Source organism: Rhopalosiphum maidis, chromosome 3 (assembly GCF_003676215.2).
Source record: "Rhopalosiphum maidis isolate BTI-1 chromosome 3, ASM367621v3, whole genome shotgun sequence".
NCBI classification, from domain to species: domain Eukaryota; kingdom Metazoa; phylum Arthropoda; class Insecta; order Hemiptera; family Aphididae; genus Rhopalosiphum; species Rhopalosiphum maidis.
The window spans coordinates 1,853,299-1,870,386 of record NC_040879.1 but is presented as its reverse complement, the minus strand read 5'-3'; the positions used below and the strand labels follow the sequence as shown (position 1 = coordinate 1,870,386).

Sequence of the window (17,088 nt, the reverse complement as noted above, 5' to 3'; positions counted from 1 at the left end):
AGATCTTAAAAAGTATCTTAATATCATTGGTGAATAATAGAAATCTCACTATTTCCCAGAGTTTAGAAATAATTTAAGAAAAGTGAAAAAATAGAAAATGTCTACTTGAAATTGGTTTTTTCTCTTTATGTTAAATTTAATCCATGATAGTAGGTACTATCATCGATCCCATTTATCAACATCTAAATGATTTAATTTATAAAACTAATAGAACAAATGCAAATTTATAAAATTTTATATATTTTATATATTATAAGAATACATCAATATTTTTTTCGATTGAAAAACAATTAATAAAATGATATGTTTTTTTTTTTGTTGTTTCAGAATTCAAGTAATTTTCAAATACTCATGCAAATTAAAAATTATATTATTGACTGACTAACAATGAAGCTTTTATATATATTTTAAAATAAACTTTTGGTACCTACTTAACTTATAAGATTTTTTTTATTGCTATTATTTATAAAAAACTCATGATCAAATCTACCTAAACCTAATATTCTGTTATAATCTATTATACTTACCCGATCAATTATATATTATGATCTTTAATGCAAAGTATATTGTTTTTATTATATTTGATATTTTATGTCATGTCAATATATATATAATAAAATATAGACCAATGAATGACATTAAAAAATATAGATTAAACGTTTGTTTGTTTTTCCATTGTAATGTGATAATCATATGCACAATTAAATTTTAAAATATTCAATATTTTTATAAACAATTTTTTATTTAAATATATTTATTCTCATACTAAAATTATGCATAGATGAATAATTATATCATGTTTTAATGTAGAGAATATCTTCCACATACTTTATCTGGAGCACAATACATCTTCAGTGCTCTCCTGGTACACGGCTGTTTATGACATTTTTCCGTTGCTAGTAGTATTCCTAGCCTCCTTCTATGAGCAATTAATTCTTTCTTGCCGGCTATAAGTGATAAATGTACATGGAATTAAATGAACAGTTCTTCGCAGGAATAATGTTTGTATGATCCATTTTCTTATCGTATCCAATTCGACGACCATGTTCGTGGTTATGACTTTAAAACTGTATCACTTATCACGGAAAGATCTATCACTCTGACTAAAGGTATTTACAACTACAATTTTGGAATACTACTATATTAGTATTTCTATTTTTTATACATGCAGTCAAGGGTATAGTGTATAAACAGGTAGGTATGAAATAAATTAAATTATCATCATATTATTTTATTTAAAATAAAAAAAAGCATTGTCTTGGCAAATAGTTTCCTTTTGAAAAGATGCCAAAGTTGAAAATCCAGCATTACTTTCACTCAAAAAAATGTTTAGACACAAATAGATAAAAATACACATCATTGTAAACATTGAAAATCAATCCAATCATCTCAGAGTACTAAGTTTGACAATCAATAATACATATTTTAAACAACCAAAAACATCAAAACACCTATTACAATAATAAATTAAAATATAGAAGTTAATATAAATAATATATTTATTGTATTCTATTTTATAGTATTCCTTGTGTTATTTGTTCTACTTATATTTAACGTTTCTTTAATTTTGAAATTATATTATCGCATTGCTCAATGAGTATGTTTTATCAGTCTCTTCTAATTGAGGTCGATTAACCATACTATACATTGTTCAAGCTTATTTTTAATTTCTTTATTGTTTTTGTATTTAAGTTTGATTCTATAATTGTTTGTTTGAAACCATTATTAACAACTAATTTTTGAGTTGGTGTTAAAATCTGATTTTTATCTTGTGGCAAATTATCCACAGTCTCTGTTTTATCACATGCGTGAATATGTTTACAAGTATTAAAATTTAATAATTCATACATGAGCATTTATATGTATATTGTATAAATACATAATATTTTGAATTTATCACAGCACTATACGCATACATTACATGATATTAATGTATTTTATATTTTATATTATAAATTAACTTCTGTCTCAGAACTTATCAACCAGTAATCATCAACTTAAATTATCATATCTGATATTATTTTCAAACTTTTGTTTTGCGTTACAATAATCTGTTTAATTTTATATGACTTTGTTTTGAAATTTTTCTTATTCTTTCAAAACTTTTATTTCTTACTTACTAAACCTATTAGTGTATTAATAGTAAGATCTAATCGTTTGCATTGTTTGCTATTTAAATAACAGGATTTGATATTTTTATGCAGTGCTTCTAAATACATGGATTTAAAATATTTTCCTTAGTCTTTTGTATCTTTATCATTTAATAAATCTTTTAATACTGTCTATAGTCTAATGTAAAAATTCTTTTCATCTGTTTTATATAATAATGATTTTAAACTTTTAAAGTTTTAAAAACAATTGATTTTTTTTTTTATCATTAGAATTAATTTTATTTAAATTCTTCATCCAATTCCTTAAAACATGTCATATACATAAAATTTCTTATTTGCAGGGCCCATTATTTCACTCCATTCATTATAAAATACTGACTCATCATCGGACATATAGACAGCGGCTGCAATGTTTCCGATTAAAATAACTTTATATAACTTTCAGTGATTTATTCTTTTAATACACTGGAATTAATGTTTGAAGAGAGCAGTATTTGATTTATTTGAAAAATAAAAAGCAACCAGATAACTGTTTCTATACTTGTCAACAACAACTAATGAATATAATTGAAAATTATATCCATTTAAGCCATGTGTGCCATTAATACATATTTGGTCATTGCCAAATTTCAAAAATAATTCCGATTGGAATCGAGTCATAATGATCAAGCAAAAATCATTTTTACTGAAACATGAATCATAATTACCATTCTTTTCTTGTTTTTTATAGTATAAAATAGGACTTCTATTGCCTTTAGCCATCATTTCATTTACCCAGATATTCACACTTATTACATAATTTTCATGGTTCTTAGTTTTGTACGCAATATCATAAGACTTTTTAATATTGTGTATATCTTATTTGTCCAGTAAATTAATTCTTATAATCCCTCCTCCAGTATCTGAAGATTGTATATCATTTAGTATCCTATTTACTGGTACACTCAAAGCTATTTTCCTGCACAAAATATTATTTCTTGATATTATAATTATTTTGATAAAAATATATGTACACAATAAAGTTAAGTGCCTACCTGCAATCATACTTCTATCTTCAACAAATAATCGTTGTTATTCAATGTCATGCGTGTGCCATAGATGAGTACTTACTACAAAAATTTACTTTTATATTTTGGTGATCAATATGCACTTTTATGTTAGATGGACAAACATGACCAGTTTTAACTGATCCACCACTCTTTGAAGATCTATATCCCTGTTTTATTATAATATATGATATTATTAACTATTAAAATAAATAAAAAATAGTAATAAAATATTAAAATTACTTTGTTCGTGATTCTTGGAGCAAATAACCTATGGCAATAAAAATAAATCGATTTTTATCTTATTTGTTTTGGATGATGTTGATTTTACATACTGACACAATTCTTTTTCTTCGATATATTTTTTCCAATTGTTAAAATCTGTCATATATTTAAAAATCCATAAATTAATTTGCACATAGGCTTATTAAAATTAACTCCTACAACCTGACAGTAAAGCTTACTATATTCTAGTATACTACATATTTATCATTTATTTATTGCCCAAACAAAAAAAAAATATTTGAAAACCACTTGGAAACTAAACACTGAATTCATTTCGAGAATAAAAATATATATTTAATATTTAGTATGTAGGTCTTGAATTATTATACTTGTATTTGTATTTTTTTTTTTTTTGTAATATAGTTATAATATGGACTACTACCTTTATTTATTACGTATTTTATTGGTAATGGACAAATTTAATGCTTGGTGATATTTTTCTCATATAATGCAATATCCTAACTAATACATACCTATCTATTCTCACAATATATTCATTTAAACCAATCTTGAAAAATAGGCTAAATGTATAATTTTTATTAGAGAAGTCCAACTCCAACATAATCTAAATAAATGCTTTACAAATTATTGAATAAGTAATGTTAGGTTGTATTAGTAATGTTAAGTAAGTGTTATTATTACTGATAATTTTTTTTTAATTCCTACCTATAGATGTTTGTAAAACATTTTTTTTTTTTAATTATCTATTATCCTTATTACTTTTAAGTTTAATAAATTACATTACATTATTTAGATAGTACCTACCAATTTGTTGATAATATTTATTTGTCTATTTTTGTTTTTTATTTTAATTTTAATTTGGTTGAAATTTAAATCTAATTTAATTATAGATTTTTATTATCATAGTTTTAATCACAGACAATTAGCTGTATGCTTATATAGTAATGTTATGTTTATTTCTGCTGGTCATCTTATGATGTATATCTTATTATTTTGATTTTGTTGTATATTCAACTAGGTTTATTAGAGTTAGCTTATTTTTTATTTTATACATGTATATTGTTTAGTATAGTGCCTATTTTTATTTTATATTATTTAAATTATAAATTATAAAGTTGCTGATTTTTTTTTAGACATTTTTGTGTTTTAGTAACATTCATATTATAACTATTAAATCTTAAATGTAAACACATTAACTATTTGGTAATAACCAAGGTATTTTTTTCATCTTTTGTTCAAATTTCTAAGTTGTTTAAGAAAATGTCAAGCAAATTTACCAAACATAGGAAATGTTTAAAATAATGCAAGGAGCTGTAGGTTTTAGTAATTGAAAGTAGTGAAATTATGATAAACATTTTAATGTAACTAACCAGCCTAGCATAACCTATGAACATGAATCTGATCATGAAATATTAAATAATTATATTGGCAGTTAAAGCTATTCCACTAATTTTAATATTGAAAGTAATCACAGTGATAGAATTGACCAAAATTTAACTGTTGACAAAATTATAAATGATGATCAAAATTAGATTATTTTAGTTCCGTTCCTGAATTTTCTTCTAATTCAGATAACAGTAATGGAGGTTATAGTGAAAATTATTAACAAGTATTAAATAATGGGCTGTAGAACATAAAACATAGCATTATCAAATTTGTTAAGTGTTAAAAATTAATCATGATTGTCTTCATTTCTTTCCATGTGATGCCAATCCATTATTAAAAACAAGCTCGAGTAAAAACCCCTTGAAAATTCAAAACATGTGTCTTGGTATATTTCATTATTTTGGATTGGTTAATGGCCTAAAAGCACCTATTGGAACAAATACTAATTTATACTAATTTTCTGATGTTACTATTATATTACATTTAGGAGTAGACGGTTTGCCTTTAACTAAGTCTTCAAGCAGTCAATTTTAGCCAAATATATGTTTTATAAAGAATTTAAATTATACCCGACATTGTTTATTTTTAGTGAGTCTTTATTGGGCATAAAGAAGCCATCGGATAGTAATATTTATTCCGTAAATGAATTAAGGAATTATGTTTTAATGGAATTAATCTAACATTAGGTAGAAAACAAAAAAAACTGGAAGCGATTAGCTGTGACACTCCAGCTAAGAGCTTTGTTTTAAAAACCAAAGGGCACTCAGATTTTTCATCTTGATCCAGGGGTAAACCTGTTTGAGTGTTCTTAGAAAGAAGGATTTGTTTTCCTATATATAATTTAATAAATGCACTCACACTGAATTTCTTAATAGGACAGATGAAGACTATCAAACATCTTCTAGGATTTATATTTTGTCTGAAATTCCAGGTATAGACAAGGTGAACAGTTTTCCATTTGACTACATGCATTTGGTTTGTCTTGGGGTTGTAAAATAAGTAATTTATTGTAGTAAAAAACAGTGTAACAATGGAGTGTATTAAAAACACTCCATTATTAGTTCAAATACCATGTAAAAGTGTTAAGTTATTATCAACAAGACTATTAAATCTTAAAATATCTATCACTTAGTACTAAGGGTTTCATGACAAGTACTTTTTGAACCACTACCATTAAGTTACTATCGATTACAGTCAGTTACCATTACACGTACATTATAAAACCATTCTTATTGTCAGTGTCTTTTGGTCAATATTCAACATGCGATTTTGTACTCTCCAAAGTGGTAGAAATGTGAATTATTGTCTGCGCATGCCTTGAGTGATCTGCTCTAATGCCATCTAAAAAAATTATGACCTTTAAGCGTGTATAATGGTTGGAGCATAGCTTGAGAATACAGTGATTTAAAGGAAGTGAAAATAATGAACTTGTAATAGAAGTGTTAATTATCACATGAAAGCATGTTTAACAGTGCTTTTATGAATTATCAGCTTAAATTGAAATAAATGAAAGTTAATTAATGTAAATACGCATCATTTTCTTAACCTAGTACCAAGGGTTTCATGACAAGTACTTTTTAAACCACTAACATTAAGTTACTATCGATTACATTCAGCTACAATTACACGTACATTGTATAAAACCATTCTTATTGTCAGTGTCTTCTAGTCAATATTCAACATGCGATTTTGTACTCTCCAAAGTGGTAGAAATGTGAATTATTGTCTGCGCATGCCTTAAGTGATCTGATAAACTGCCTTCTTAAAGGTTGTAGTCAGTTCAATATGTAAAATTGTTGGTGGATAAACTGTCACTACTACACACCATAAGGAAAACGAAAAGCTGTATTATGACAACTAGTACGAGGAACACAAAGAATATTTCAGAAATGGGATCAAACAAAACATAAACTAACAGACACACTTCATTTTTATTACGGAGATTGTGAAAACAATTTTAAGTAGAAACTTAAATACAAATATGAATGTAAAACTGCAAATAGATATGAAATTCAATAATATAACACATGATAAGGGATGATAATTATGATAAGCTATAAAATATAGTACAAAAACACCAAAAGATTCTATGGAATTTAAATGTAGAACATGTGTAACTAAATTAAACTCTTGTACAATAACAGAAAATTGCTCCTTTTCAATATGAAATAAATATCAATTGGTATTATTTGTCAAAATTAAATTATTAAATCTTGTTTTGTAGTTTTTTTTGCATGAAAATATCTGGTTAAATGAAACATAAATCTTTTATTTAGATATTTCACGAATCTCAATTGTTTCACCATTATTATATTAGTATCAATTTTATTCAATTAACATTAAACACACTTTGCATAAATCGAATAAATATATCAAAATATTCTAGTTATTTTTCAAACTAGGCCGCTGATACTACCGAAGTGGTAAAAATGTGAATAAATGTCTCAGCGTGCTTTGAGTGTTCTGCTCTAATGCTATCTAAAAAAAAATTATGACCTTTAAGCATGTATAATGGTTGGAGAATAGCTTGAGAATACAGTGATTTAAAGACAGTGAAAATTATGAACATGGAATAGTAGGCTAAATTATCACATAAAAGCATGTTTTACAGTGTTTATATTAATTATCAGCTTAAATTTAAATAAATGAAAGTTAATTATTGTAAATACGCATCATTTTCTTAACCTAGTACCAAGGGTTTCATGACAAGTACTTTTTAAACCACTAACATTAAGTTACTATCGATTACACTCAGTTACAATTACACGTACATTGTATAAAACCATTCTTATTGTCAGTGTCTTCTAGTCAATATTCAACATGTGATTTTGTACTCTCCAATGTGGTAGAAATGTGAATTATTGTCTGCGCATGCCTTGAGTGATCTGATAAACTGCCTTCTTAAAGGTTGTAGTCAGTTCAATATGTAAAATTGTTGGTGGATAAACTGTCACTACTACACACCATAAGGAAAACGAAAAGCTGTATTATGACAACTAGTGCGAGGAACACAAAGAATATTTCAGAAATGGGATCAAACAAAACATAAACTAACAGACACACTTCATTTTTATTACGGAGATTGTGAAAACAATTTTAAGTAGAAACTTAAATACAAATATGAATGTAAAACTGCAAATAGATATGAAATTCAATCATATAACACATGATAAGGGATGATAATTATGATAAGCTATAAAATATAGTACAAAAACACCAAAAGATTCTATGGAATTTAAATGTAGAACATGTGTAACTAAATTAAACTCTTGTACAATAACAGAAAATTGCTCCTTTTCAATATGAAATAAATATCAATTGGTATTATTTGTCAAAATTAAATTATTAAATCTTGTTTTATAGTTTTTTTTGCATGAAAATATCTGGTTAAATGAAACATAAATCTTTTATTTAGATATTTCACGAATCTCAATTGTTTCACCATTATTATATTAGTATCAATTTTATTCAATTAACATTAAACACACTTTGCATTAATCGAATAAATATATCAAAATATTCTAGTTAATTTTCAAACTAGGCCGCTGATACTACCGAAGTGGTAAAAATGTGAATAAATGTCTCAGCGTGCTTTGAGTGTTCTGCTCTAATGCTATCTAAAAAAAAATTATGACCTTTAAGCATGTATAATGGTTGGAGAATAGCTTGAGAATACAGTGATTTAAAGACAGTGAAAATTATGAACATGGAATAGTAGGCTAAATTATCACATAAAAGCATGTTTTACAGTGTTTATATTAATTATCAGCTTAAATTTAAATAAATGAAAGTTAATTATTGTAAATACGCATCATTTTTTTAACCTAGTACCAAGGGTTTCATGACAAGTACTTTTTAAACCACTAACATTAAGTAACTATCGATTACACACAGTTACAATTACACGTACATTGTATAAAACCATTCTTATTGTCAGTGTCTTCTAGTCAATATTCAACATGTGATTTTGTACTCTCCAATGTGGTAGAAATGTGAATTATTGTCTGCGCATGCCTTGAGTGATCTGCTCTAATGCAATCTAAAAAAATTATGACCTTTAAGCATGTATAATGGTTGGAGCATAGATTGACAATACAGTGATTTAAAGAAAGTGAAAATTATGAACTTGTAATAGAAGTCTTAATTACCACATAAAAGCATGTTTTACAGTGTTTATATTAATTATCAGCTTAAATTTAAATAAATGAAAGTTAATTATTGTAAATACGCATCATTTTCTTAATCTAGTACCAAGGGTTTCATGACAAGTACTTTTAAAACTACTACCATTAAGATACTAATGATTACAGTCAGTTACCATTACACGTACATTGCATAAAACCATTCTGATTGTCAGTGTCTTCCGGTCAATATTCAACATGTGATTTTGTACTCTCCAATGTGGTAGAAATGTGAATTATTGTCTGCGCATGCCTTGAGTGATCTGCTCTAATGCCATCTAAAAAAATTATGACCTTTAAGCATGTATAATGGTTGGACCATAGATTGAGAATACAGTGATTTAAAGAAAGTGAAAATTATGAACATGGAATAGTAGGCTAAATTATCACATAAAAGCATGTTTTACAGTGTTTATATTAATTATCAGCTTAAATTTAAATTAATGAAAGTTAATTATTGTAAATAAGCATCATTTTCTTAACCTAGTACCAATGGTTTCATGACAAGTACTTTTTAAACCACTACCATTAAGTTACTATCGATTACACTCAGTTACAATTACAAGAACATTGAATAAAACCATTCTTATTGTCAGTGTCTTCTGGTCAATATTCAACATGCGATTTTGTACTCTCCAAAGTGGTAGAAATGTGAATTATTGTCTGCGCATGCCTTAAGTGATCTGATAAACTGCCTTCTTAAAGGTTGTATTCAGTTCAATATGTAAAATTGTTGGTGGATAAACTGTCACTACTACACACCATAAGGAAAACGAAAAGCTGTATTATGACAACTAGTACGAGGAACACAAAGAATATTTCAGAAATGGGATCAAACAAAACATAAACTAACAGACACACTTCATTTTTATTACGGAGATTGTGAAAACAATTTTAAGTAGAAACTTAAATACAAATATGAATGTAAAACTGCAAATAGATATGAAATTCAATCATATAACACATGATAAGTGATGATAATTATGATAAGCTATAAAATATAGTACAAAAACACCAAAAGATTCTATGGAATTTAAATGTAGAACATGTGTAACTAAATTAAACACTTGTACAATAACAGAAAATTGCTCCTTTTCAATATGAAATAAATATCAATTGGTATTATTTGTCAAAATTAAATTATTAAATCTTGTTTTATAGTTTTTTTTGCATGAAAATATCTGGTTAACTGAAACATAAATCTTTTATTTAGATATTTCACGAATCTCAATTGTTTCACCATTATTATATTAGTATTAATTTTATTCAATTAACATTAAACACACTTTGCATTAATCGAATAAATATATCAAAATATTCTAGTTAATTTTCAAACTAGGCCGCTGATACTACCGAAGTGGTAAAAATGTGAATAAATGTCTCAGCGTGCTTTGAGTGTTCTGTTCTAATGCTATCTAAACAAAATTATGACCTTTAAGCATGTATAATGGTTGGAGAATAGCTTGAGAATACAGTGATTTAAAGACAGTGAAAATTATGAACATGGAATAGTAGGCTAAATTATCACATAAAAGCATGTTTTACAGTGTTTATATTAATTATCAGCTTAAATTTAAATAAATGAAAGTTAATTATTGTAAATACGCATCATTTTCTTAACCTAGTACCAAGGGTTTCATGACAAGTACTTTTTAAACCACTAACATTAAGTTACTATCGATTACACTCAGTTACAATTACACGTACATTGTATAAAACCATTCTTATTGTCAGTGTCTTCTAGTCAATATTCAACATGTGATTTTGTACTCTCCAATGTGGTAGAAATGTGAATTATTGTCTGCGCATGCCTTGAGTGATCTGCTCTAATGCAATCTAAAAAAATTATGACCTTTAAGCATGTATAATGGTTGGAGCATAGATTGACAATACAGTGATTTAAAGAAAGTGAAAATTATGAACATGGAATAGTAGGCTAAATTATCACATAAAAGCATGTTTTACAGTGTTTATATTAATTATCAGCTTAAATTTAAATTAATGAAAGTTAATTATTGTAAATAAGCATCATTTTCTTAACCTAGTACCAATGGTTTCATGACAAGTACTTTTTAAACCACTACCATTAAGTTACTATCGATTACACTCAGTTACAATTACAAGAACATTGAATAAAACCATTCTTATTGTCAGTGTCTTCTGGTCAATATTCAACATGCGATTTTGTACTCTCCAAAGTGGTAGAAATGTGAATTATTGTCTGCGCATGCCTTAAGTGATCTGATAAACTGCCTTCTTAAAGGTTGTATTCAGTTCAATATGTAAAATTGTTGGTGGATAAACTGTCACTACTACACACCATAAGGAAAACGAAAAGCTGTATTATGACAACTAGTACGAGGAACACAAAGAATATTTCAGAAATGGGATCAAACAAAACATAAACTAACAGACACACTTCATTTTTATTACGGAGATTGTGAAAACAATTTTAAGTAGAAACTTAAATACAAATATGAATGTAAAACTGCAAATAGATATGAAATTCAATCATATAACACATGATAAGTGATGATAATTATGATAAGCTATAAAATATAGTACAAAAACACCAAAAGATTCTATGGAATTTAAATGTAGAACATGTGTAACTAAATTAAACACTTGTACAATAACAGAAAATTGCTCCTTTTCAATATGAAATAAATATCAATTGGTATTATTTGTCAAAATTAAATTATTAAATCTTGTTTTATAGTTTTTTTTGCATGAAAATATCTGGTTAACTGAAACATAAATCTTTTATTTAGATATTTCACGAATCTCAATTGTTTCACCATTATTATATTAGTATTAATTTTATTCAATTAACATTAAACACACTTTGCATTAATCGAATAAATATATCAAAATATTCTAGTTAATTTTCAAACTAGGCCGCTGATACTACCGAAGTGGTAAAAATGTGAATAAATGTCTCAGCGTGCTTTGAGTGTTCTGCTCTAATGCTATCTAAAAAAAATTATGACCTTTAAGCATGTATAATGGTTGGAGAATAGCTTGAGAATACAGTGATTTAAAGACAGTGAAAATTATGAACATGGAATAGTAGGCTAAATTATCACATAAAAGCATGTTTTACAGTGTTTATATTAATTATCAGCTTAAATTTAAATAAATGAAAGTTAATTATTGTAAATACGCATCATTTTTTTAACCTAGTACCAAGGGTTTCATGACAAGTACTTTTTAAACCACTAACATTAAGTTACTATCGATTACACTCAGTTACAATTACACGTACATTGTATAAAACCATTCTTATTGTCAGTGTCTTCTAGTCAATATTCAACATGTGATTTTGTACTCTCCAATGTGGTAGAAATGTGAATTATTGTCTGCGCATGCCTTGAGTGATCTGCTCTAATGCAATCTAAAAAAATTATGACCTTTAAGCATGTATAATGGTTGGAGCATAGATTGACAATACAGTGATTTAAAGAAAGTGAAAATTATGAACTTGTAATAGAAGTCTTAGATACCACATAAAAGCATGTTTTACAGTGTTTATATTAATTATCAGCTTAAATTTAAATAAATGAAAGTTAATTATTGTAAATACGCATCATTTTCTTAATCTAGTACCAAGGGTTTCATGACAAGTACTTTTAAAACTACTACCATTAAGATACTAATGATTACAGTCAGTTACCATTACACGTACATTGCATAAAACCATTCTGATTGTCAGTGTCTTCCGGTCAATATTCAACATGTGATTTTGTACTCTCCAATGTGGTAGAAATGTGAATTATTGTCTGCGCATGCCTTGAGTGATCTGCTCTAATGCCATCTAAAAAAATTATGACCTTTAAGCATGTATAATGGTTGGACCATAGATTGAGAATACAGTGATTTAAAGAAAGTGAAAATTATGAACATGGAATAGTAGGCTAAATTATCACATAAAAGCATGTTTTACAGTGTTTATATTAATTATCAGCTTAAATTTAAATTAATGAAAGTTAATTATTGTAAATAAGCATCATTTTCTTAACCTAGTACCAATGGTTTCATGACAAGTACTTTTTAAACCACTACCATTAAGTTACTATCGATTACACTCAGTTACAATTACAAGAACATTGAATAAAACCATTCTTATTGTCAGTGTCTTCTGGTCAATATTCAACATGCGATTTTGTACTCTCCAAAGTGGTAGAAATGTGAATTATTGTCTGCGCATGCCTTAAGTGATCTGATAAACTGCCTTCTTAAAGGTTGTAGTCAGTTCAATATGTAAAATTGTTGGTGGATAAACTGTCACTACTACACACCATAAGGAAAACGAAAAGCTGTATTATGACAACTAGTACGAGGAACACAAAGAATATTTCAGAAATGGGATCAAACAAAACATAAACTAACAGACACACTTCATTTTTATTACGGAGATTGTGAAAACAATTTTAAGTAGAAACTTAAATACAAATATGAATGTAAAACTGCAAATAGATATGAAATTCAATCATATAACACATGATAAGTGATGATAATTATGATAAGCTATAAAATATAGTACAAAAACACAAAAAGATTCTATGGAATTTAAATGTAGAACATGTGTAACTAAATTAAACACTTGTACAATAACAGAAAATTGCTCCTTTTCAATATGAAATAAATATCAATTGGTATTATTTGTCAAAATTAAATTATTAAATCTTGTTTTATAGTTTTTTTTGCATGAAAATATCTGGTTAACTGAAACATAAATCTTTTATTTAGATATTTCACGAATCTCAATTGTTTCACCATTATTATATTAGTATTAATTTTATTCAATTAACATTAAACACACTTTGCATTAATCGAATAAATATATCAAAATATTCTAGTTAATTTTCAAACTAGGCCGCTGATACTACCGAAGTGGTAAAAATGTGAATAAATGTCTCAGCGTGCTTTGAGTGTTCTGTTCTAATGCTATCTAAACAAAATTATGACCTTTAAGCATGTATAATGGTTGGAGAATAGCTTGAGAATACAGTGATTTAAAGACAGTGAAAATTATGAACATGGAATAGTAGGCTAAATTATCACATAAAAGCATGTTTTACAGTGTTTATATTAATTATCAGCTTAAATTTAAATAAATGAAAGTTAATTATTGTAAATACGCATCATTTTCTTAACCTAGTACCAAGGGTTTCATGACAAGTACTTTTTAAACCACTAACATTAAGTTACTATCGATTACACTCAGTTACAATTACACGTACATTGTATAAAACCATTCTTATTGTCAGTGTCTTCTAGTCAATATTCAACATGTGATTTTGTACTCTCCAATGTGGTAGAAATGTGAATTATTGTCTGCGCATGCCTTGAGTGATCTGCTCTAATGCAATCTAAAAAAATTATGACCTTTAAGCATGTATAATGGTTGGAGCATAGATTGACAATACAGTGATTTAAAGAAAGTGAAAATTATGAACTTGTAATAGAAGTCTTAGATACCACATAAAAGCATGTTTTACAGTGTTTATATTAATTATCAGCTTAAATTTAAATAAATGAAAGTTAATTATTGTAAATACGCATCATTTTCTTAATCTAGTACCAAGGGTTTCATGACAAGTACTTTTAAAACTACTACCATTAAGATACTAATGATTACAGTCAGTTACCATTACACGTACATTGCATAAAACCATTCTGATTGTCAGTGTCTTCCGGTCAATATTCAACATGTGATTTTGTACTCTCCAATGTGGTAGAAATGTGAATTATTGTCTGCGCATGCCTTGAGTGATCTGCTCTAATGCCATCTAAAAAAATTATGACCTTTAAGCATGTATAATGGTTGGACCATAGATTGAGAATACAGTGATTTAAAGAAAGTGAAAATTATGAACATGGAATAGTAGGCTAAATTATCACATAAAAGCATGTTTTACAGTGTTTATATTAATTATCAGCTTAAATTTAAATTAATGAAAGTTAATTATTGTAAATAAGCATCATTTTCTTAACCTAGTACCAATGGTTTCATGACAAGTACTTTTTAAACCACTACCATTAAGTTACTATCGATTACACTCAGTTACAATTACAAGAACATTGAATAAAACCATTCTTATTGTCAGTGTCTTCTGGTCAATATTCAACATGCGATTTTGTACTCTCCAAAGTGGTAGAAATGTGAATTATTGTCTGCGCATGCCTTAAGTGATCTGATAAACTGCCTTCTTAAAGGTTGTATTCAGTTCAATATGTAAAATTGTTGGTGGATAAACTGTCACTACTACACACCATAAGGAAAACGAAAAGCTGTATTATGACAACTAGTACGAGGAACACAAAGAATATTTCAGAAATGGGATCAAACAAAACATAAACTAACAGACACACTTCATTTTTATTACGGAGATTGTGAAAACAATTTTAAGTAGAAACTTAAATACAAATATGAATGTAAAACTGCAAATAGATATGAAATTCAATCATATAACACATGATAAGTGATGATAATTATGATAAGCTATAAAATATAGTACAAAAACACCAAAAGATTCTATGGAATTTAAATGTAGAACATGTGTAACTAAATTAAACACTTGTACAATAACAGAAAATTGCTCTTTTCAATATGAAATAAATATCAATTGGTATTATTTGTCAAAATTAAATTATTAAATCTTGTTTTATAGTTTTTTTTGCATGAAAATATCTGGTTAACTGAAACATAAATCTTTTATTTAGATATTTCACGAATCTCAATTGTTTCACCATTATTATATTAGTATCAATTTTATTCAATTAACATTAAACACACTTTGCATTAATCGAATAAATATATCAAAATATTCTAGTTAATTTTCAAACTAGGCCGCTGATACTACCGAAGTGGTAAAAATGTGAATAAATGTCTCAGCGTGCTTTGAGTGTTCTGCTCTAATGCTATCTAAAAAAAAATTATGACCTTTAAGCATGTATAATGGTTGGAGAATAGCTTGAGAATACAGTGATTTAAAGACAGTGAAAATTATGAACATGGAATAGTAGGCTAAATTATCACATAAAAGCATGTTTTACAGTGTTTATATTAATTATCAGCTTAAATTTAAATAAATGAAAGTTAATTATTGTAAATACGCATCATTTTTTTAACCTAGTACCAAGGGTTTCATGACAAGTACTTTTTAAACCACTAACATTAAGTTACTATCGATTACACTCAGTTACAATTACACGTACATTGTATAAAACCATTCTTATTGTCAGTGTCTTCTAGTCAATATTCAACATGTGATTTTGTACTCTCCAATGTGGTAGAAATGTGAATTATTGTCTGCGCATGCCTTGAGTGATCTGCTCTAATGCAATCTAAAAAAATTATGACCTTTAAGCATGTATAATGGTTGGAGCATAGATTGACAATACAGTGATTTAAAGAAAGTGAAAATTATGAACTTGTAATAGAAGTCTTAGATACCACATAAAAGCATGTTTTACAGTGTTTATATTAATTATCAGCTTAAATTTAAATAAATGAAAGTTAATTATTGTAAATACGCATCATTTTCTTAATCTAGTACCAAGGGTTTCATGACAAGTACTTTTAAAACTACTACCATTAAGATACTAATGATTACAGTCAGTTACCATTACACGTACATTGCATAAAACCATTCTGATTGTCAGTGTCTTCCGGTCAATATTCAACATGTGATTTTGTACTCTCCAATGTGGTAGAAATGTGAATTATTGTCTGCGCATGCCTTGAGTGATCTGCTCTAATGCTATCTAAACAAAATTATGACCTTTAAGCATGTATAATGGTTGGAGAATAGCTTGAGAATACAGTGATTTAAAGACAGTGAAAATTATGAACATGGAATAGTAGGCTAAATTATCACATAAAAGCATGTTTTACAGTGTTTATATTAATTATCAGCTTAAATTTAAATTAATGAAAGTTAATGATTGTAAATACGCATCATTGTCTTAACATAGTACCAAGGGTTTCATGACAAGTACTTTTTAAACCACTACCATTAAGTTACTATCGATTACACTCAGTTACAATTACACGAACATTGAATAAAACCATTCTTATTGTCAGTGTCTTCTGGTCAATATTCAACATGCGAT

General features: G+C 27.0%; 2 long non-coding RNA genes and 1 pseudogene across 2 annotated transcripts; all 3 read right to left on the bottom strand.

Moving 5' to 3' along the window:
- Window positions 1–159: 159 nt before the first annotated feature.
- On the bottom strand, window positions 160–2,873 carry LOC113559996 (annotated as a pseudogene).
- Window positions 2,874–7,589: 4,716 nt separating this feature from the next.
- Window positions 7,590–10,806, bottom strand: LOC113559876. The gene is made up of 4 exons (XR_003406055.1): window positions 10,678–10,806; window positions 9,120–9,248; window positions 8,700–8,828; window positions 7,590–7,745 (listed from the first exon to the last, which is right to left on the bottom strand). It is a non-coding gene; the product is annotated as an uncharacterized LOC113559876 (long non-coding RNA).
- Window positions 10,807–12,235: 1,429 nt separating this feature from the next.
- Window positions 12,236–16,730, bottom strand: LOC113559875. Its single transcript, XR_003406054.1, has 6 exons — window positions 16,612–16,730; window positions 16,192–16,320; window positions 14,634–14,762; window positions 14,214–14,342; window positions 12,656–12,784; window positions 12,236–12,364 (listed from the first exon to the last, which is right to left on the bottom strand). It is a non-coding gene; the product is annotated as an uncharacterized LOC113559875 (long non-coding RNA).
- Window positions 16,731–17,088: the final 358 nt, after the last annotated feature.